The following is a 22,746-nucleotide window of genomic DNA, read 5'->3' as shown; positions in this document are numbered from 1 at the left end:
CCTAACACACACCACCTAACACCTAGCATACACCACCTAACACCTAACACACACCACCTAACCCCTAACATACACCACCTAACACCTAAAATACACCACCAAACACCTAACATACACCACCTAACACCTAACATACACCACCTAACACCTAGCATAACCACCTAACACCTAACACACACCACCTAACGCCGAACATACGCCACCTAACACCTAGCATACACCACCTAACACCTAGCATACACCACCTAACATACGCCACCTAGCATACACCACCTAACACCTAACATACGCCACCTAACACACACCACCTAACATACACCACCTAACACACACCACCTAACATACACCACCTAATACCTAACATACACCACCTAACACCTGACACACACCACCTAACACCTAGCATACATCACCTAACATACACCGCCTAACATACACCACCTAACACACACCACCTAACACACACCACCTAACACACAGCCCCTAACATACACCACCTAACACCTAACACAGACCACCTAACACCTAACACAGACTACCTCACACAGAAATACCAAGCAGAGCTTCTCAGCCCTACACAGAACTTGGGAACCAAAACACACAAGCACACACACCATAAACCATACACTCTACCTAACAACAGTTTGAACCAGGGTTGGTGTGAAGTCGATCAGTAATCCCTCATATGTGGCGCCACCTAGTGTTAGTACTGTGAACACCTGCTAGTCTGGGTTCTAGAAAACTCTTGATTGACATCATCTCAGTGAGGAGCCAGTGGCTGTTAAAGCTGCAACACAACATGGTGACCGCTAGTGAATACAGTCACAACATGGTGACTGCTAGTGAATACAGTCACAACATGGTGACCGCTAGTGAATACAGTCACAACATGGTGACCGCTAGTGAATACAGTCACAACATGGTGACTGCTAGTGAATACAGTCACAACATGGTGACTGCTAGTGAATACAGTCACAACATGGTGACCGCTAGTGAATACAGTCACAACATGGTGACTGCTAGTGAATACAGTCACAACATGGTGACCGCTAGTGAATACAGTAACAACATTGTGACCGCTAGTGAATACAGTCACAACATGGTGACTGCTAGTGAATACCGTCACAACATGGTGACCGCTAGTGAATACAGTCACAACATGGTGACCGCTAGTGAATACAGTCACAACATGGTGACCGCTAGTGAATACAGTCACAACATGGTGACCGTTTAGTGAATACAGTCACAACATGGTGACTGCTAGTGAATACAGTCACAACATGGTGCTAGTGAATACAGTCACAACATGGTGACCGCTAGTGAATACAGTAACAACATTGTGACTGCTAGTGAATACAGTCACAACATGGTGACTGCTAGTGAATACCGTCCCAACATGGTGACCGCTAGTGAATACAGTCACAACATGGTGACCGCTAGTGAATACAGTCACAACATGGTGACCGCTAGTGAATACAGTCACAACATGGTGACCGTCCCAACTAGTGAATACAGTCACAACATGGTGACCGCTAGTGAATACAGTCACAACATGGTGACCGCTAGTGAATACAGTCACAACATGGTGACCGCTAGTGAATACAGTCACAACATGGTGATTGCTAGTGAATACAGTCATCTAATGTAGCGAGACCCTGTCAGAATCTGACCTCAGTATTTCCCTCATGGTTTACAGACCAACAGCAACGTCAACGGTCGAACAGCCGCGAGCGCAGAGTGACCATCTCCATCTCTGGGGCTCCTCCAATGCCCACCCTCCCTTCCCCACGCACCCTCAGACGGCACGAGCAGAGGGGCAGGCACAGCCGCGCGGTAAGGGGATACACATGTCTTTACAGGCTTTGCTCAAGCGCTATTCAAGCACACCTGATACAGCAGCTAATCAATGTCCTGAAATGACTTGACTGATACAGCAGCTAATCAATGTCCTGAAATGACTTGACTGATACAGCAGCTAATCAATAGTGCTGAAATGACTTGACTGATATAGCAGCTAATCAATGTCCTGAGGAGAAGTGCTGAAATGACTTGACTGATATAGCAGCTAATCAATAGTGCTGAAATGACTTGACTGATACAGCAGCTAATCAATGTCCTGAAATGACTTGACTGATATAGCAGCTAATCAATAGTGCTGAAATGACTTGACTGATACAGCAGCTAATCAATAGTGCTGAAATGACTTGACTGATACAGCAGCTAATCAATAGTGCTGAAATGACTTGACTGATACAGCAGCTAATCAATGTCCCGAGGAGAAGTGCTGAAATGACTTGACTGATATAGCAGCTAATCAATGTCCCGAGGAGAAGTGCTGAAATGACTTGACTGATACAGCAGCTAATCAATGTCCTGAAATGACTTGACTGATACAGCAGCTAATCAATAGTGCTGAAATGACTTGACTGATACAGCAGCTAATCAATGTCCTGAAATGACTTGACTGATATAGCAGCTAATCAATGTCCTGAAATGACTTGACTGATATAGCAGCTAATCAATGTCCTGAAATGACTTGACTGATACAGCAGCTAATCAATGTCCTGAAATGACTTGACTGATACAGCAGCTAATCAATGTCCTGAAATGACTTGACTGATATAGCAGCTAATCAACAGTCCTGAAATGACTTGACTGATACAGCAGCTAATCAATGTCCTGAAATGACTTGACTGATACAGCAGCTAATCAACAGTCCTGAAATGACTTGACTGATACAGCAGCTAATCTGTATTTGTTTGTTTTATTGACAAGCAGCAGGCGAGACCAGAGAGAGAGGTAGAATATCAACTGCGGAAGGTAAACTATCACATAGTGTAGTGCCTGTTAGTGGTGTGTGTTGTCAACCTATAAGTGGTGTGTGTTGTCAACCTACAAGTGGTGTGTGATGTCAACCTACAAGTGGTGTGTGTTGTCAACCTACAAGTGCTATGTGTTGTCTACCTACAAGTGGTGTGTGTTGTCAACCTATAAGTGGTGTGTGTTGTCAACCTACAAGTGCTATGTGTTGTCTACCTACAAGTGGTGTGTGTTCTCAACCTACAAGTGCTGTGTGTTGTCAACCTACAAGTGGTGTGTTGTCAACCTGCAAGTGGTGTGTGTTGTCAACCTACAAGTGGTGTGTGTTGTCAACCTACATTGTGCTCCTGTAACTGTAACTACGAAAATACAGTTGAATTTCTTCTTAAACATGATATAGTAGCATGTGTCCATTGTTGATGATGTCACCAGTGCAGTGCAGTGAGCTTAGTAGGTTTCAGCTGGTTGTGTTCTCTCTCTCTCTCTGCTGCACGGCTTCCACTAGGAGAGACACGTGAGAGAGACAAACATCCAGACAATACACAGAAAGGTAACAGGAAAGACATCAGAGCACATATATCTACATTCGGATCACTTTATCGGTCAATTGCCCTCAAGGTCCAACCCGAAATTTGACTTCTTCACCCAACCCCTCCGAAAGACACATTAAACAAGTTTTGGAGAGGTGCAGGGGGCTGCCTCTCTGGGAGCTGTCTTTGTAGGGGTTAAGTGCCTTGCTCAAGGGCAGGCAATGGCATCTTAAGATTTGATCACTTCCCGCCAGATTTTCCCCGTCCGACCCGGGATTTGAACTAGCAACCCTCCGGTTGCTGGCTCGTCTCTCTAACCGCTACGCTACCTGATCTCATCGCATGTTTTTAATCATGTGTTTTCCATCCCAGTGAGTTTGCATGCTGGGGGGGGGAGTATGATTGTATTGCACATAAGAATGTTTAGCGTTATGACTCATCGTGCTGCGTATCTTCCTTTAACGCTGCAGGAGAGACCTGGAAGGGAGGTTCACTGTCACACTATACAGAGAAAGGTAAATGGGATGGCGTCCATTACAAGATGACCCCTCTAGAGTCCTGCTAACGCCACTCTTATATCAGTTCATAACAGCTTTCTGTCCTGAGGGATCCTGACAACGGTCACCTCTCAGCTTTCACAGACGAATATAATTCTTTCACTCCGTTTTCTTGTAGGATGCGATGATGAAATCACTTCCTTGTCTAAACGGGGAAGAGGGATGCCTGGCTTACTCATCTCCGTAGCATTTTTTTTTTCTTCACAAGAAGTTACTCACAATGTTTTGTGTCCCCAGCACCTGGGCCCCCCCATGTTTCATCCTGTCTGTCTAATGTTGGGTCCCCATGTTTCATCCTGTCTGTCTAATGTTGGGTCCCCATGTTTCATCCTGTCTGTCTAATGTTGGGTCCCCATGTTTCATCCTGTCTGTCTAATGTTGGGTCCCCATGTTTCATCCTGTCTAATGTTGGGTCCCCATGTTTCATCCTGTCTGTCTAATGTTGGGTCCCCATGTTTCATCCTGTCTGTCTAATGTTGGGTCCCCATGTTTCATCCTGTCTGTCTAATGTTGGGTCCCCATGTTTCATCCTGTCTGTCTAATGTTGGGTCCCCATGTTTCATCCTGTCTGTCTAATGTTGGGTCTCCATGTTTCATCCTGTCTGTCTAATGTTGGGTCCCCATGTTTCATCCTGTCTGTCTAATGTTGGGTCCCCATGTTTCATCCTGTCTGTCTAATGTTGGGTCCCCATGTTTCATCCTGTCTGTCTAATGTTGGGTCCCCATGTTTCATCCTGTCTGTCTAATGTTGGGTCCCCATGTTTCATCCTGTCTGTCTAATGTTGGGTCCCCATGTTTCATCCTGTCTGTCTAATGTTGGGTCCCCATGTTTCATCCTGTCTGTCTAATGTTGGGTCCCCATGCTTCATCCTGTCTGTCTAATGTTGGGTCCCCATGTTTCATCCTGTCTGTCTAATGTTGGGTCCCCATGTTTCATCCTGTCTGTCTAATGTTGGGTCTCCATGTTTCATCCTGTCTGTCTAATGTTGGGTCCCCATGTTTCATCCTGTCTGTCTAATGTTGGGTCCCCATGTTTCATCCTGTCTGTCTAATGTTGCCCCCCCCCCATGTTTCATCCTGTCTAATGTTGGGTCTCCATGTTTCATCCTGTCTGTCTAATGTTGGGTCCCCATGTTTCATCCTGTCTGTCTAATGTTGGGTCCCCATGTTTCATCCTGTCTGTCTAATGTTGGGTCCCCATGTTTCATCCTGTCTGTCTAATGTTGGGTCCCCATGTTTCATCCTGTCTGTCTAATGTTGGGTCCCCATGTTTCATCCTGTCTGTCTAATGTTGGGTCCCCATGTTTCATCCTGTCTGTCTAATGTTGGGTCTCCATGTTTCATCCTGTCTGTCTAATGTTGGGTCCCCATGTTTCATCCTGTCTGTCTAATGTTGGGTCCCCATGTTTCATCCTGTCTGTCTAATGTTGGGTCCCCATGTTTCATCCTGTCTGTCTAATGTTGGGTCCCCATGTTTCATCCTGTCTGTCTAATGTTGGGTCCCCATGTTTCATCCTGTCTAATGTTGGGTCCCCATGTTTCATCCTGTCTGTCTAATGTTGGGTCCCCATGTTTCATCCTGTCTGTCTAATGTTGGGTCCCCATGTTTCATCCTGTCTGTCTAATGTTGGGTCCCCATGTTTCATCCTGTCTGTCTAATGTTGGGTCCCCATGTTTCATCCTGTCTGTCTAATGTTGGGTCCCCATGTTTCATCCTGTCTGTCTAATGTTGGGTCCCCATGCTTCATCCTGTCTGTCTAATGTTGGGTCCCCATGTTTCATCCTGTCTGTCTAATGTTGCCCCCCCCCCATGTTTCATCCTGTCTGTCTAATGTTGGGTCCCCATGTTTCATCCTGTCTGTCTAATGTTGGGTCCCCATGTTTCATCCTGTCTGTCTAATGTTGGGTCCCCATGTTTCATCCTGTCTGTCTAATGTTGGGTCCCCCCCCATGTTTCATCCTGTCTGTCTAATGTTGGGTCCCCATGTTTCATCCTGTCTGTCTAATGTTGGGTCCCCATGTTTCATCCTGTCTGTCTAATGTTGGGTCCCCATGTTTCATCCTGTCTGTCTAATGTTGGGTCTCCATGTTTCATCCTGTCTGTCTAATGTTGGGTCCCCATGTTTCATCCTGTCTAATGTTGGGTCCCCATGTTTCATCCTGTCTGTCTAATGTTGGGTCCCCATGTTTCATCCTGTCTGTCTAATGTTGGGTCCCCATGTTTCATCCTGTCTGTCTAATGTTGGGTCCCCATGTTTCATCCTGTCTAATGTTGGGTCCCCATGTTTCATCCTGTCTGTCTAATGTTGGGTCTCCATGTTTCATCCTGTCTGTCTAATGTTGGGTCCCCATGTTTCATCCTGTCTGTCTAATGTTGGGTCTCCATGTTTCATCCTGTCTGTCTAATGTTGGGTCCCCATGTTTCATCCTGTCTAATGTTGGGTCCCCATGTTTCATCCTGTCTGTCTAATGTTGGGTCCCCATGTTTCATCCTGTCTGTCTAATGTTGGGTCCCCATGTTTCATCCTGTCTGTCTAATGTTGGGTCCCCATGTTTCATCCTGTCTGTCTAATGTTGGGTCTCCATGTTTCATCCTGTCTGTCTAATGTTGGGTCCCCATGTTTCATCCTGTCTGTCTAATGTTGGGTCCCCATGTTTCATCCTGTCTGTCTAATGTTGGGTCCCCATGTTTCATCCTGTCTGTCTAATGTTGGGTCCCCATGTTTCATCCTGTCTGTCTAATGTTGGGTCCCCATGTTTCATCCTGTCTGTCTAATGTTGGGTCCCCATGTTTCATCCTGTCTGTCTAATGTTGGGTCCCCATGTTTCATCCTGTCTGTCTAATGTTGGGTCTCCATGTTTCATCCTGTCTGTCTAATGTTGGGTCTCCATGTTTCATCCTGTCTGTCTAATGTTGCCCCCCCCCCCCATGTTTCATCCTGTCTGTCTAATGTTGGGTCCCCATGTTTCATCCTGTCTGTCTAATGTTGGGTCCCCATGTTTCATCCTGTCTGTCTAATGTTGGGTCTCCATGTTTCATCCTGTCTGTCTAATGTTGGGTCCCCATGTTTCATCCTGTCTGTCTAATGTTGGGTCCCCATGTTTCATCCTGTCTGTCTAATGTTGGGTCCCCATGTTTCATCCTGTCTGTCTAATGTTGGGTCCCCATGTTTCATCCTGTCTGTCTAATGTTGGGTCCCCATGTTTCATCCTGTCTGTCTAATGTTTCATTCAATATGATTTCACCTTTGTCTCTAAGTCCCATCCAGGGTTTTCATTTTGTCCCATCGATCAAGTTGTCATCATTTTTGTTTTCTTCATGTTTTGTGTTTATAGTATGACCGTACCCGCTCCCCCTCCCCCACTGAATGTTGCCTCTTCACCCCATGGACCAGAAAGGTATTTGCCTGCATTCCAAGCCTCGTGGTTTAAAATCTACAGGCCCGAAATGAATTGTAATACTAGTTCTAAATAGAACTACTACTACTTCCTCTCCTTCCTGCTGTTCTAACCTCCGTCTACTGTCTACATCTCATTAGCTCCTGTCTACTGTCTACATCTCATTAGCTCCTGTCTACTGTCTACATCTCATTAGCTCCTGTCTACTGTCTACATCTCATTAGCTCCTGTCTACTGTCTACTGTCTACATCTCATTAGCTCCTGTCTACTGTCTACTGTCTATATCTCATTAGCTCCTGTCTACTGTCTACATCTCATTAGCTCCTGTCTACTGTCTACATCTCAACTGTCTTCATCTCATTAGCTCTTGTCTACTGTCTTCATCTCATTAGCTCCTGTCTACTGTCTATATCTCATGAGCTCCTGTCTACTGTCTACTGTCTACATCTCATTAGCTCCTGTCTACTGTCTACATCTCAACTGTCTTCATCTCATTAGCTCCTGCCTACTGTCTCCTGTCTACTGTCTATTGTCTACATCTCATTAGCTCCTGTCTACTGTCTACATCGCATTAGCTCCTGTCTACTGTCTCCTGTCTACTCTCTTCATCTCATTAGCTCCTGTCTACTGTCTTCATCTCATTAGCTCCTGCCTACTGTCTCCTGTCTACATCTCATTAGCTCCTGTCTACTGTCTACTGTCTACTGTCTACTCTCTTCATCTCATTAGCTCCTGTCTACTGTCTACTGTCTACTGTCTTCATCTCATTAGCTCCTGTCTACTGTCTACATCTCATTAGCTCCTGTCTACTGTCTACATCTCATTAGCTCCTGTCTACTGTCGTCATCTCATTAGCTCCTGTCTACTGTCGTCATCTCATTAGCTCCTGTCTACTGTCTACATCTCATTAGCTCCTGTCTACTGTCTACTGTCTAAATCTCATTAGCTCCTGTCTACTGTCTACATCTCATTAGCTCCTGTCTACTGTCTACATCTCATTAGCTCCTGTCTACTGTCTACATCTCATTAGCTCCTGTCTACTGTCGTCATCTCATTAGCTCCTGTCTACTGTCTACATCTCATTAGCTCCTGTCTACTGTCTACTGTCTAAATCTCATTAGCTCCTGTCTACTGTCTACATCTCATTAGCTCCTGTCTACTGTCTACATCTCATTAGCTCCTGTCTACTGTCTACATCTCATTAGCTCCTGTCTACTGTCTACATCTCATTAGCTCCTGTCTACTTTCTTCATCTCATTAGCTCCTGTCTACTGTCTACATCTCATTAGCTCCTGTCTACTGTCTCCTGTCTACATCTCATTAGCTCCTGTCTACTGTCTCCTGTCTACATCTCATTAGCTCCTGTCTACTGTCTCCTGTCTACATCTCATTAGCTCCTGTCTACTGTCTACTGTCTACATCTCATTAGCTCCTGTCTACTGTCTCCTGTCTACATCTCATTAGCTCCTGTCTCCTGTCTACATCTCATTAGCTCCTGTCTACTGTCTACATCTCATTAGCTCCTGTCTACTGTCTCCTGTCTACATCTCATTAGCTCCTGTCTACTGTCTACTGTCTACATCTCATTAGCTCCTGTCTACTGTCTCCTGTCTACATCTCATTAGCTCCTGTCTACTGTCTACATCTCATTAGCTCCTGTCTACTGTCTCCTGTCTACATCTCATTAGCTCCTGTCTACTGTCTCCTGTCTACATCTCATTAGCTCCTGTCTCCTGTCTACATCTCATTAGCTCCTGTCTACTGTCTCTACTGTCTACATCTGTCTACATCTCATTAGCTCCTGTCTACTGTCTACATCTCATTAGCTCCTGTCTACTGTCTACTGTCTACTCTCTTCATCTCATTAGCTCCATTAGTCTACTGTCTACTGTCTACTGTCTACATCTCATTAGCTCCTGTCTACTGTCTACATCTCATTAGCTCCTGTCTACTGTCTACATCTCATTAGCTCCTGTCTACTGTCTCCTGTCTACATCTCATTAGCTCCTGTCTACTGTCTACTGTCTACATCTCATTAGCTCCTGTCTACATCTCATTAGCTCCTGTCTACTGTCTCCTGTCTACATCTCATTAGCTCCTGTCTACTGTCTACATCTCATTAGCTCCTGTCTACTGTCTACATCTCATTAGCTCCTGTCTACTGTCTCCTGTCTACATCTCATTAGCTCCTGTCTACTGTCTTCAAAACATGATCATTCTCCTCTCCACTCCTTTCAACTTCTGACCACTATCCAGAACTCTGGGACTTTCCTGGAATCATGCTCTTTGACACTTGAGCATTTGAGCTGTCTGTTGATCTCTGTGTTGATCTTGATATCTTCCTCATTTCCCTTTCCTCCAGAACATTTACTGAAACGGAATTCAAATGTTTTGCTCATTTTGTGTCTGTGCCTTGTAAGTGTATAACTGTTAAACATAAAGAGTTAAGTAACTGCCTGAAGACAATGTACTTTGTATGTTGGCCTTTGTAACAATACATCTAAGCATGTGTTGAAAAGGGCTCCTTGTTCTCTATTCCCTATATAGTGAGCCATGATGCTCTGGTCCTATAGTGGTAGAGTATATCGAGAATATTATAACCTGGCTGGTTCCAGGCCTGAATGCTGATTGGCTGACAGCCGTGGTATATCAGACCGTATACCACGGGTATGACAAAACATTTATTTTTACTGCTCTAATTGCGTTGATAACCAGTTTATAATAGCAATAAGGCACCTCGGGTTGTGCCAAAGAACAGCCCTTAGCCGTGGTATATTGGCCACATACCACACCCCTTGTGCCTTATTGATTAAGTATACCATTTGTAACTTTTCTAGGTGTTACTCTAACCCTACAACACCAACTGACTGTTTCTCTCTCCATCTGCTTCAGGCTGCCACTACCACTGACCCTGATGCTGAGCCTGCAGTGGGCCACAGGTCTACTGGTGCTATCCCCAACCCCCTCCACACTGGACAAGCAGACCAACTGGTCCAAGGCCCTGCCTCTGCCCACCCCTCAGGAGAGGATGAAGAGTGACCCAGCAGTCGTGTCCTCGTGCATCATCCCCATCAACGTCACTGGTAAACACAACATAGCTCCAATGTCTGTCCCTGGATGTGTCTGATATTCTCTCAATCGCGTCTCTCTCTCTCTCTCTCTCTCTCACTCTCACTCCCATTCTGTCGCTCTCTCTCCCTTTCTCTCTCACTCTGTACATTCTGTCGCGCTCTCTCACTCTGTACATTCTGTTGCTCTCTCTCTCTCTAACTCTGTACATTTGTCTCTCTCTCTCTCTCTAACTCTGTACATTCTGTCTCTCTCTCTCTATCTCACTCTGTACATTCTTGTCAGGACCCGGTTACGAACCTGGGTCTCCGGAGTGAGAAACAGTCACTTAACCAACTGAGCCACGAATAGTCAGCAGAACCCAGAAGATGAGGCAGACACAGCAGTACTTAAGACGGTGTATTTAATAAAGTAAAAAGGAGAAGTCCTTAAATACAAAATGGCAAATCCAAAAGGTGGTAGGAATAGCACAAAAAAAGCCTCAAGAGACACTCAAAAACAAAAACAGAATTCCACAAGAGCATCCACCGGAATCGACAAGAAAACACAGAACACTAGGGCTGGGTGCTAACATACAAACACAGAGCACAGAACTGAGGGAAACTAAGGGTTTAAATACAATCAGGGGAAACGAGGTACAGGTGCAAATAATAATGGGGAACAAGGGATAAAACATAAGGTCAAAAAGCACAATGGGGGCATCTAGTGACCAAAACCCGGAACAACCCTGGCCAAATCCTGACAATTCTGCCGCTCTCTCTCTCTCTCTCTCTCTTCCTTTCTCTCTCTCTCACTCTGTACATTCTGTCGCACTCTCTCTCTCTGTACATTCTGTCGCTCTCTCTCTCCCTTTCTCTCTCTCTCACTCTGTACATTCTGACTCTCTCTCCCTTTCTCTCTCTCTCACTCTGTACATTCTGCTCTCGCTCTCTCTCTTTCTCTCTTTTCTCTCTCTCTCTCTCTCACTCTACATTCTGTCTCTCTCTCCCTTTCTCTCTCTCTCACTCTGTACATTCTACATTCTGTCGCTCTCTCTCTCTCTCTCTCTCTCTTTCTCTCTCTCTCTCACTCTACATTCTGTCGCACTCTCTCTCCCTTCTCTCTCTCTCTCACTCTGTACATTCTGCCGCTCTCTCTCTCTCTCTCTCTCTCTTCCTTTCTCTCTCTCTCACTCTGTACATTCTGTCGCTCTCTCTCTCCCTTTCTCTCTCTCTCTCTGTACATTCTGTCTCTTTCTCTCTCTCTCTCTCACTCTGTACATTCTGTCGCTCTCTCTCTTTCTCTCTCCTTTCTCTCTCTCTCACATTCTGTCGTACATTCTGTCGCTCTCTCTCTTCTCTCCCTTTCTCTCTCTCTCACTCTGTACATTCTCTCTCTCCTTTCCTCTCTCCTCTCTAGTCGGTTGTTTGAATCAATTAATCTATTAATTAACTGTTGTTTGTGTATTAGTGAGTGTGTGGAACTTGTAAAATGTGTGGAATGTCATTTGTGAGATGTGGAAAGACATTACTCTTGACGGACAATAAATGTCATCAATGTTGTACATTGCGTGTGTTCCCCTCCACAGGGGTGGGGTTCGACAGGGAGGCTAGTGTGCGCTGCTCCCTGGTACACTCCCAGTCTGTGCTGCAGAGGAGGAGGAAGCTGAGGAGGAGGAAGACCATCACCGGGATCCCCAGACGAGTTCAACAGGACATGGGTACAGCTGTCTGTCTGTTATACTGTCTGTCTGTCTGTTATACTGTCTGTCTGTCTGTTATACTGTCTGTCTGTCTGTGCCTGACCTCCAAGTACTGTCATTACCACTCAGTCAACTGACTGTAATGTTGTTGTTCCTCCTCTATGTTTCTTTACTTTGATGGTTTAACACAATCCTATTTTCTGGAGACAAACAAACATGCATATTTATCCTACCATTTAGACTTGAACAAATATTGCATCTGCCTGAATTTCACTGATAGAAAACAGGAGATTCAGACTTTATTTTCTAATCATGTTGATGGATGACTTACTGCCACCCCTGTTTCCCTTCAGACTCTGATGAGTCTCCAGTGACGAGGGAAAGGACAGTGGTGGTCCACACCAACCCTCACCTGTCCCTCTGTCAGGAGGAGCTGTCCCTCCGAGGGGGACACACCAAGGACTCCGGCTGCCAGACGGACGACTGCCTGACCGGTGGCGGTGGCGCCCCATCCAGGAGACGTATACGTGCCCAGCGCGGCGGCCAGGGGGGAATCCCCGCCTCCCTCTCCCACTCCACCGGGAACATCTCCTCGCTCCCCGACCACCCTGACACCGCCATGTACACCGCCTCCGGCTCTCGCCTCCGCTCCCGCAGCCTCCCCCGCGAGGGCGGCCGCATACGCGACGAGGACCAGGACGACAGTGACGAAGAGGATGATGATGACGACGATGACGATGAAGATGAGGAGCTCTCTCCATACGAGACGGAGGACTTCCTCCCGGGAACGGGGCCAAGGATGTTAAAAGACGAGGAGGAGAGTACGGATGACCAGGCCATGCCAGAGCTGCAGCTGGGGAGTCTGAAGAGGATACAGCAAGGAGACGAGGGGAGTCCAGAACACATGTGGATGGAGAGGGGCGCATCCCGCCTCCCGCCAGGTCGACATGGGGAACTGTGAGATCTCCTCCAGCTCAGACACCTTCAGCAGCCCCATCCACTCTGTCTCTACGTATCTTGTCTTCTGGGGTGCTGAGAGGAGAAGACAGATAGACCACAAGGTACGTACATCAAGCTTAGATATTGCCATCTTCACTTATCTGTGTATAGAAACTTGTCTTCTGTCTACATCAAGCTTTTGCAGGAGATGTAGTCCAGGGGTGTTTTGCTGAAGTCATTTTGTTTGTTTTTGTATAGAAACAGGAGTTTGTTTTTGCATCAAGCTGCCTCAAGATATAGAAACAGGTGATAGACTAGTGTCCTGTCCAGAGGGGGTGTACTGTACATCAAGCTGTCTACTACAGAAACAGGAGATAGACATCCAGGGGGTGTACTGGTCATCAGCTGTCTCACTACAGAAACAGGAGATAGACTAGTGTCCTGTCCAGGGGGTGTACTGGTACATCCAGCTGTCTCACTACAGAAACAGGAGATAGACTAGTGTCCTGTCCAGGGGTGTACATCAACTGGTACATCCAGCTGTCTCACAAGATACAGAAACAGGAGAAACAGGTGATAGACTAGTGTCCTGTCCAGGGGGTGTACTGGTACATCAAGCTGCCTCAAGATATAGAAACAGGAGATAGACTAGTGTCCTGTCCAGAGGGTGTACTGGTACATCAAGCTGCCTCAAGATATAGAAACAGGTGATAGACTAGTGTCCTGTCCAGGGGTGTACTGGCTGTCTCACTACAGAAACAGGGAGACAGTACTCCAGGGGGTGTACTGGTACATCAAGCTGCAAGATATAGAAACTCAGTGTCCTGTCCAGGGGGTGTACAGAAACAGGAGATAGACTAGTGTCCTGTCCAGGGGGTGTACTGGTACATCCAGCTGTCTCACTACAGAAACAGGAGATAGACAGGAGATAGTGTCCTGTCCAGGGGGTGTACTACAGAAACAGGAGATACATCAAGCTGTCTCACTACAGAAACAGGAGATAGACTAGTGTCCTGTCCAGGGGGTACTGTACACCAGCTGTCTCAGGTGAAGTACAGAAACATCAAGGGGGTGTACTGGCACATCCAGCTGCCTCATACAGAAACAGGAGATAGACTAGTGTCCTGTCCAGGGGGTGTACTGTACATCCAGTCTCATACAGAAACAGGAGATAGACTAGTGTCCTGTCCAGGGGTGTACTGGTACATCAAGCTGCCTCAAGATACAGAAACAGGAGATAGACTCCTGCCCAATGGGCCATTCTGGCTTGGACAAGGCTGACTTACTTATATGATGTGCAGAGCTTTCTGCTTTCTGCATGTGATGAAAAGTGCTCTACAGATAACATGTATTATTCCTATAAGGAGGACCACCAGTCGTCCAGTGGTAACTGGAGTGGCAGCAGTTCCACATGCCCCTCCCAGACCTCTGAGACACCCCCCCCGCCGCATCCCCCTCTGACCGGCTCCTCCCACTGTGACTGGAGCTGTCGCTCAACGCCGCGCCACACGCCATCGATGACCTCACCGGCTTTATCATCGACCCGTACCATTCAGATCAGCCACAGGTGAGTTTCCTGACGATCCTACTTACCTTTCACTTCCTGTCTTCAATACTTTATTTATTGACTTGGACACGGTATTGTTGGTTGGGACTTTTGTACAGGAAGTTCATATTTTAGCTGTAAATAAAATTAAGCTACATTTTCTTAACTGAACTAGATAAAGCACATTGAGCTACTGGAAAATAGCTATATAAATCGTATTTATTATTATGGTGAATTATTATCATTATTATTATAGGGCCAGGGTCATAGGTCCAGCTCCTTCACCTCCTCAGCCACTGACCAGCTGGATGATGCAGGGGTCAGTACTGCCAGCGAGGGAGAGGGACCTACCCTCAAGACCAGGTACCACTGCTATTTAGCAATATAGATTATCCTCTCCTCACCTCTCCTCTTCTAATCTTTCTTCTAATCTTTCTCTTATCTTGTCTCCTCTTATCTTATATAATGTTATGTTATCCTGTTCTAGGCTGACTTTCTCAGACCAGCTGTGTAGTCAGGACTTCAGCCCCAGGCGCGTCCAGGGGGACCAGACCAGGATAGACTTCACCAGCATCAGCACCTACGACGGCTTCTCAGACCGGAGCTCCCCCCTCCTGCTGCAGCAGACTCCCAGGGCTTCTACTCATCCTCCATGCACGTTGACTCCATGCAGGGACAGAGTTACAGGAGCTACATGGCCAACCATGCAGCAGTGGGCTCTGGCGCTGACTGTGGCCAGGGTAATACTGTGGGCGCTACGCCTGGTGAGGGAGAGGGCATGGCTGGGTATCCTCCTCAGTCCTCTGACTACAGGGGAGCCACCATGACGCTAGGGAGACCGTGTCGTCCGCTGAAGAAACCAAAGGTCAAACCACCCCCACAAACGGAGCTCATCGCTGAAGGAGACGTAGCGCTAGTGCTCCAGAGAACGCCCCTGAGCAGGGCGAGGAGCAGGGCGATGTGCAGGGCGAGGAGCAGGGCGATGAGCAGGGCGAAGGAGCAGGGCGATGAGCGGGGCGACCAGGACCAACCAAAGATTCATAGTAGTGGGCAGACCCAGACCCTGAACCTGCCCATGTCTTCCAGAGACAGAGAGATGAGGCTGCAGCTGGACATGGCCAGCCCAGGGAGGTGGAGAGTCCTGGGTTGGAGGCTGAGGCATTGGGTGGTGGTGGTGCCTGGGGGATGGGGAGCCCCAGGAGCCCCAGGACTGTGGAGATGACGGAGCCCACCTCGTTCGGGTCCACTGACACTCACTCCTTCAAGGACGAGGGCGCCTGTTCAGTCTGACTATGCAGACCTCTGGTTCCTCAACGACTTGAAATCCCAAAATAACCTGGACCCCAACGGCTCCTTGTCCAACTCCAGCACTGCTACGGTTACTACTGTTATTGAATGCATCAAGTCGCCAGTGGGCAGCTCCTCCTCTCCCGGGGAGAGACCCAGGCGTTGATGCATTTCCGGGCTCTGGTTCCAGCTCCTCCAGGCCCACCTCCCTCCTCTTCCCCCGGGGATGGAGACTTCAAGCGGGGCCTCCTGAGAAGCTGGCTGGCCTCGCCGCCTCCAGCGGATACTCCAGCCAATCCGAGACGCCCACGTCTTCATTCCCATTAGCGTTCTTCCCCCGGCCCGCTCTCTCCGACCAGCGGAAACGGAAACCCAAAGTCCCCGAGAGGAAGTCTTCTATCCTCGCTGCAGCACCAGGCCCAGACCCAGTTCTCTAGCTCGGCCTCTGGATCCTCCTTCCTGTTCCTCTTCCTCTTCCTCGTCATCCAGGAAGGACTATGACTTCCCCGGCTCCACCCACCCAGCTGGACTTAAGTTCTCTTCACAGCGCCCATGGCAGCCGGTCGCTACCCACTCTGGCCCACCGGACCCACATGCACACGCTGCACCAGAACAAGCAGAGGGCAGCAGCAGCAGAGGCCCGGGCCACCGCGTGTAACACTGCAGCCGCTAACGCTAATGCTAGTGCTAAAGCTAGTGCTAACGCTAAAGCTTGTGCTAACGCTCACGCTAGTTCTAATGCTAACGCTAGTGCTAGTGCTAACGCTAGTGCAGCCCTCTGTGTTTATCAATGGATCCACTCTGACTCCAGAGGCCCCACTTGCTGCCAACCCCATGGCCCTGGCCATCACCCCCACTGTGCTGCGCTCCGTCCAGCTACGCTCCATCGGGCCACAGGGCCACCGATGGTTCTCAGCCCCAGGCCCGGGGCCAGGCTCAGGGTGCCTAGGGCCAGGAGCTCCACCACCTCCACAAGCATGGGCCCACGAGGCTTCAGGGGGCCCCTGCCACCAGACCCAAGATGCCCAGTGTAACCATCGTGACCCCCACTCTGACACCAACACCAGGCCCCTGCCACCCAGGAGACCCATCGCCCAGAAACCCCCACCACCACCGACCCAGGACCCCCACCACCCTTCTCAGGAGCACCACCACCACTCTGTACCCCAGCCCAGCACCACCCCACCCCCATGCAGCACCCGGACGGCCCCCGACCTATGAGAGCCTGGCCAGGCACCTGCAGGACCGCCACAGCCCCGGAACCTTCTGGGCTGACGGCGTTCGGACGCCTGCGGAACCTTTGGAACTTGAGGAACCCACGCACCGAGCGCCACCGCCAACTCCAGAACCCGTGATTCCTACTACACACCCGGAGTGCCACGTGCTAGGGGAGCGGATAGAGGACTAAGAAGACGAGGAGGAGGAAGAGCACGATAGAGAGATATCAAGGGTTATGAGTCACAGTCAAGGCCTCATTAGAGAATATCGAGAATATCATCAAAGAGATCATCCAAGGGAACCACCGACGTACGAGACGCTAGAGGAGTCCCACTCATATCAGTCCCAGTCACATTATCACAGCCAGTCACAGACACACTCCTGTCACAGTCAAATGGTCCAGAGGTGGACTTGGGCCCAAGCAGCGGTCCTGACAAAGTGCCCGGTGTAACGATGGAAGCATCACACCCTTTACTCAATCAGCCATGTGATAGATCTAAGAGGTCGGAGTGGAGAGGACCGCTATGAGATGACATCATCAGGGGTTCCTACCAGAAGTGCCTCTCAGGATAACAGCAGAGATGACTCCACCACACCGGACACAGAGGACTACTTCAGCAAAGGTCAGTCTGGACTGGTAGATTTTACTTGTACCCTACTTAAATATTATGCGTTATGCAGAAATCCCTCCGCCATTTCCCTGGTTTCAAAAATTAGAACAGTTCGCCTAATTTCAGTTTATGTGTCACAACAAGCAAATATAGTGTAGTGAGTCATTGTACCATCTAAAGCGCTGTGAAATATCTTATCCATAACCAAAAATGTTGTATTTTCAGCTGTTTGGAAGCTGGTGTACAAAACCACAAGTAAAAGACGCAAAACGGGAAGCGTAGAAATAGAGCACATAGAACAGATCTATACGACTTCTTAGACTTGCTTTCAATGAGAATGACAGATCTATATAAACACATTTCTATGTGAATTTTGTCGGTCACCCAAAAGTGACATATTGCAGCTTTAGTACTTTACTTAAAACTTTATTTTACTTTGAGACTTTTTAGCAATGAATTGTTTTTGAATTGATGTATTAATTTTAAGAGACTTCAAGTAACAGTATAATCCCCTTTCTCTTCCTTCTGTTGTGGTCCTCTCATCTCTAGAGGGTTTAATGACCTATAAGGAATGTGATCAGATCACTTCTGTTCTGGTCCTCTCATCTCTAGAGGGTTTAATGACCTATAAGGAATGTGATCAGATCACTTCTGTTCTGGTCCTCTCATCTCTAGAGTCTTTAATGACCTATAAGGGATGTGATCAGATCTGGCATGGTATTCCCTATAACCTCCTGTTCCTTTTCCTCCAGAGTCTACTAGTCCCAGTGACAACTCCCTCTCTCCTCTGACTGACGAAACAACCAAACCTGATGATGATGTTGTCTTCATGTCGCCCAGCAAATCACTACTAGGGTTTAAAGACCTGTTCGCCATGATCCACAGGTCACTTTCAATTCACTTCAAATAACTGTATTATTTTTGACTCACTGGGTTATAGCTGTACTTGTCATAACCAATATTATTATTACATTTATCTGTCACTATCTTCATTTCAGTTCAAAAGATCTTCATTGTTTTCCAAGGTTGCAGCAAATTACAAACAGAGAACACACATTGAATGCATCAGACATCAGAACCACAGCAGAAACCCATCAGACATTAGAACCACAGCAGAAACCCATCAGACATTAGAACCACAGCAGAAACCCATCAGACATTAGAACCACAGCAGAAACCCATCAGACATCAGAACCACAGCAGAAACCCATCAGACATTAGAACCACAGCAGAAACCCATCAGACATTAGAACCACAGCAGAAACCCATCAGACATTAGAACCACAGCAGAAACCCATCAGACATTAGAACCACAGCAGAAACCCATCAGACATTAGAACCACAGCAGAAACCCATCAGACATCAGAACCACAGCAGAAACCCATCAGACATTAGAACCACAGCAGAAACCCATCAGACATAGAACCACAGCAGAAACCCATCAGACATCAGAACCACAGCAGAAACCCATCAGACATTAGAACCACAGCAGAAACCCATCAGACAGCAGAAATCAGAACATTAGAACCACAGCAGAAACTCATCAGACATCAGAACCACAGCAGAAACCCATCAGACATTAGAACCACAGCAGAAACCCATCAGACATCAGAACCACAGCAGAAACCCATCAGACATTAGAACCACAGCAGAAACCCATCAGACATCAGAACCACAGTAGAAACCCATCAGACATTAGAACCACATCAGAAACCCATCAGACATTAGAACCACAGCAGAAACCCATCAGACATTAGAACCACAGCAGAAACCCATCAGACATTAGAACCACAGCAGAAACCCATCAGACATTAGAACCACAGCAGAAACCCATCAGACATCAGAACCACAGCAGAAACCCATCAGACATTAGAACCACAGCAGAAACCCATCAGACATCAGAACCACAGCAGAAACCCATCAGACATCAGAACCACAGCAGAAACCCATCAGACATTAGAACCACAGCAGAAACCCATCAGACATCAGAACCACAGCAGAAACCCATCAGACATTAGAACCACAGCAGAAACCCATCAGACATTAGAACCACAGCAGAAACCCATCAGACATTAGAACCACAGCAGAAACCCATCAGACATCAGAACCACAGCAGAAACCCATCAGACATCAGAACCACAAGAAACCCATCAGACATTAGAACCACAGCAGAAACCCATCAGACATTAGAACCACAGCAGAAACCCATCAGACATTAGAACCACAGCAGAAACATCCATCAGACATCAGAACCACAGCAGAAACCCATCAGACATCAGAACCACAGCAGAAACCCATCAGACATCAGAACCACAGCAGAAACCCATCAGACATCAGAACCACAGCAGTAACCCATCAGACATCAGAACCACAGCAGAACCCCATCAGACATTAGAACCACAGCAGAAACCCATCAGACATTAGAACCACAGTAGAAACTCATCAGACATCAGAACCACAGCAGAAACCCATCAGACATCAGAACCACAGCAGAAACCCATCAGACATCAGAACCACAGCAGAAACCCATCAGACATCAGAACCACAGCAGAAACCCATCAGACATCAGAACCACAGCAGAAACCCATCAGACATCAGAACCACAGCAGAAACCCATCAGACATTAGAACCACATCAGAAACCAATCAGACATCAGAACCACAGCAGAAACCCATCAGACATTAGAACCACAGCAGAAACCCATCAGACATCAGAACCACAGCAGTAACCCATCAGACATCAGAACCACAGCAGAAACCCATCAGACATCAGAACCACAGCAGAAACCCATCAGACATTAGAACCACAGCAGAAACCCATCAGACATCAGAACCACAGCAGAAACCCATCAGACATCAGAACCACAGCAGAAACACATCAGACATTAGAACCACAGCAGTAACCCATCAGACATCAGAACCACAGCAGAAACCCATCAGACATCAGAACCACAGCAGAAACCCATCAGACATCAGAACCACAGCAGAAACCCATCAGACATCAGAACCACAGCAGAAACCCATCAGACATTAGAACCACAGCAGAAACCCATCAGACATCAGAACCACAGCAGAATGGGCTATAAAATGTTTACCTGAACCGTGTAACACTCTCCTATTCTAGGTCCAAGAGAAAAGTCCTGGGCCGTAAGGACTCTGGAGAGCTGAGTGGGAAGAGCCGTCTGTGTCCTCCTCCGGCCGCCGTCGTTCCACCTGCAGCTATCCTCCCAGCCATCCCCCTCCGCCCCCTCTCATCATCCCCGCCCCAGCCCTCTCCACCCTGACCGCGCCGGGACCCAGCGCACCCCCAGGACCCATCTACCGCAGCGCCAAGAAGTCCAGCACCTCCAACGAGGAGTTCAAGCTGCTTCTCCTGAAGAAGGGCAGCCGGACTGATTCCAGCTACCGCATGTCTGCTACAGAGATCCTCAAGAGCCCCATTGCCCCTAAGTCCCCTGGGCACCCCTTGGCTGCTGAGGGCCAGGTCAGGTACACCACCGAGGAGCCCCCCTCTCCCCTGCAGGAGCCATCATTGCAGGCGGCCGGGAGCGACTCTTCCCCCCAGCCTCTTCCCCAGGCCCAGTTCAGACAGCTTCAGCCCTAAAACACCCCCACGTCGGCTTCGTCCAGACAGGGGCGTTCCCGGATCCCCCCTGCAGCCAATAGTAGTCGCTACAGCACCCGTAGCCGACTCTACACGGCACCCATGCAGGTCATATCAGAGGGGGAGACTGAGAACTCAGATGGGAGTCCCCATGATGATCGCTCCGCGTAATGATCGCTCTGCTCAGTGCAGAAACATGTACCCTAATCCTTATTTGGTGTGCTACTTTTGACCAGGGCCCATATAAGGAATAGGGTGCCATTTGGGACATAGACATATTTATATGGATCTGGTTCAGTGCTGTTACTGTTCTTATCTACTGAGTACTGACGGATACACAACTCAACAAAGAGGGTATAACCAGAGAGAAGACGACTCTGGACTACCTGCCTGGGGGTTTGATATCTTGGTGCAGAACTGAAGAACACAACTTTGTGTTTTGTTCAGAGTGTAAAGAAAGAAAAAAAAATGTTCTTGTTTTGAACTTTGAACTCCCTTTTTAAATAACCCAAGATCCTGTATTGAGTGAAACGTGGACAAGAGGAGAAAAATGGAGCGGTAAGACAACCTGTGTGTGTGTTGGAGCAAATGGACATCCATCGTAATTTTTTATCTTCTTGGATGTTGGATGACTTGTATGTCGTGTCCTAACGTGACCCTAAAATAACTGCTTTCCGAAAGAATTGCATTTCTCTCTACACTTACCCAGAGGACAGGTCATTATTTCAACCATAAACAAAATATTCCCAGTCGACAAAAATGAATAAGCTATATGTTTTGTATTGCTACCGCCCCAACACAAAACAATGGACTGTGATCGCTATTGACAGCCATGTGTCAAAGTATTGTTTTACCAAGAGTGAGTTAACAGCACACATAGGTATACATGCCATCCTCACATAGATACACTACATGTAAAGAAATAGGAATGACCTCTGCCCCTAGAAGAGCTCTCCAGTGCAGGGATTCCTGGCAGGGACACATAAGGGAAATATTTGGTCTTGTTGAAGTGATGTGGTGCAGATGTCAAGGTGTCAGAAGAGATGATGGGACAATCGTGCTGTGGCCTTTCTGCGCTGGAGGGCCATGCCGGGATTCACTGACTACTCTAGGAGGAGATATTTAGAACTATAAAAACAAACAAAAGAGAGAAAGCTATCGAGGGTCTTTACCACTAATGTTTGGCTAGCTAGCTGGGAGGTTGAAATGGATCGGGTTTTCAAAGCCTCACTTCTCCTTTGCACTTCGTCATTATGAATTCTTCAAGAATATTCCTTGAGAAAAATAAAACTAATCTTATAATGGAAAATTCCTATTGTGTATATTTGTATTGAATATAAAGAACATAGCTATATGAAGAGACATACAAAACATTTTTTAACGACACAAACCCATAATTTGTAGCAGAGTGGATTCGTGACGTAGGAAATAGAATAACTACATTCTAGAATGACTAGATTCTGTTTCTATGGGGTAGGTGGTAGG

At 47.5% G+C, this 22,746-nt stretch overlaps 1 pseudogene; it reads left to right on the top strand.

The window, feature by feature from the left end:
- LOC135542911 (actin remodeling regulator NHS-like) overlaps window positions 1-22,235 on the top strand; it is a 33,552-nt pseudogene extending 11,317 nt beyond the window's left edge.
- The last annotated feature ends 511 nt before the right edge of the window (window positions 22,236-22,746 follow it).

This window comes from Oncorhynchus masou, chromosome 7 (assembly GCF_036934945.1).
Source record: "Oncorhynchus masou masou isolate Uvic2021 chromosome 7, UVic_Omas_1.1, whole genome shotgun sequence".
Taxonomy (NCBI): domain Eukaryota; kingdom Metazoa; phylum Chordata; class Actinopteri; order Salmoniformes; family Salmonidae; genus Oncorhynchus; species Oncorhynchus masou.
Note: the sequence above shows the minus strand (reverse complement) of the source record. Positions and strands in the feature narration are given on the sequence as shown.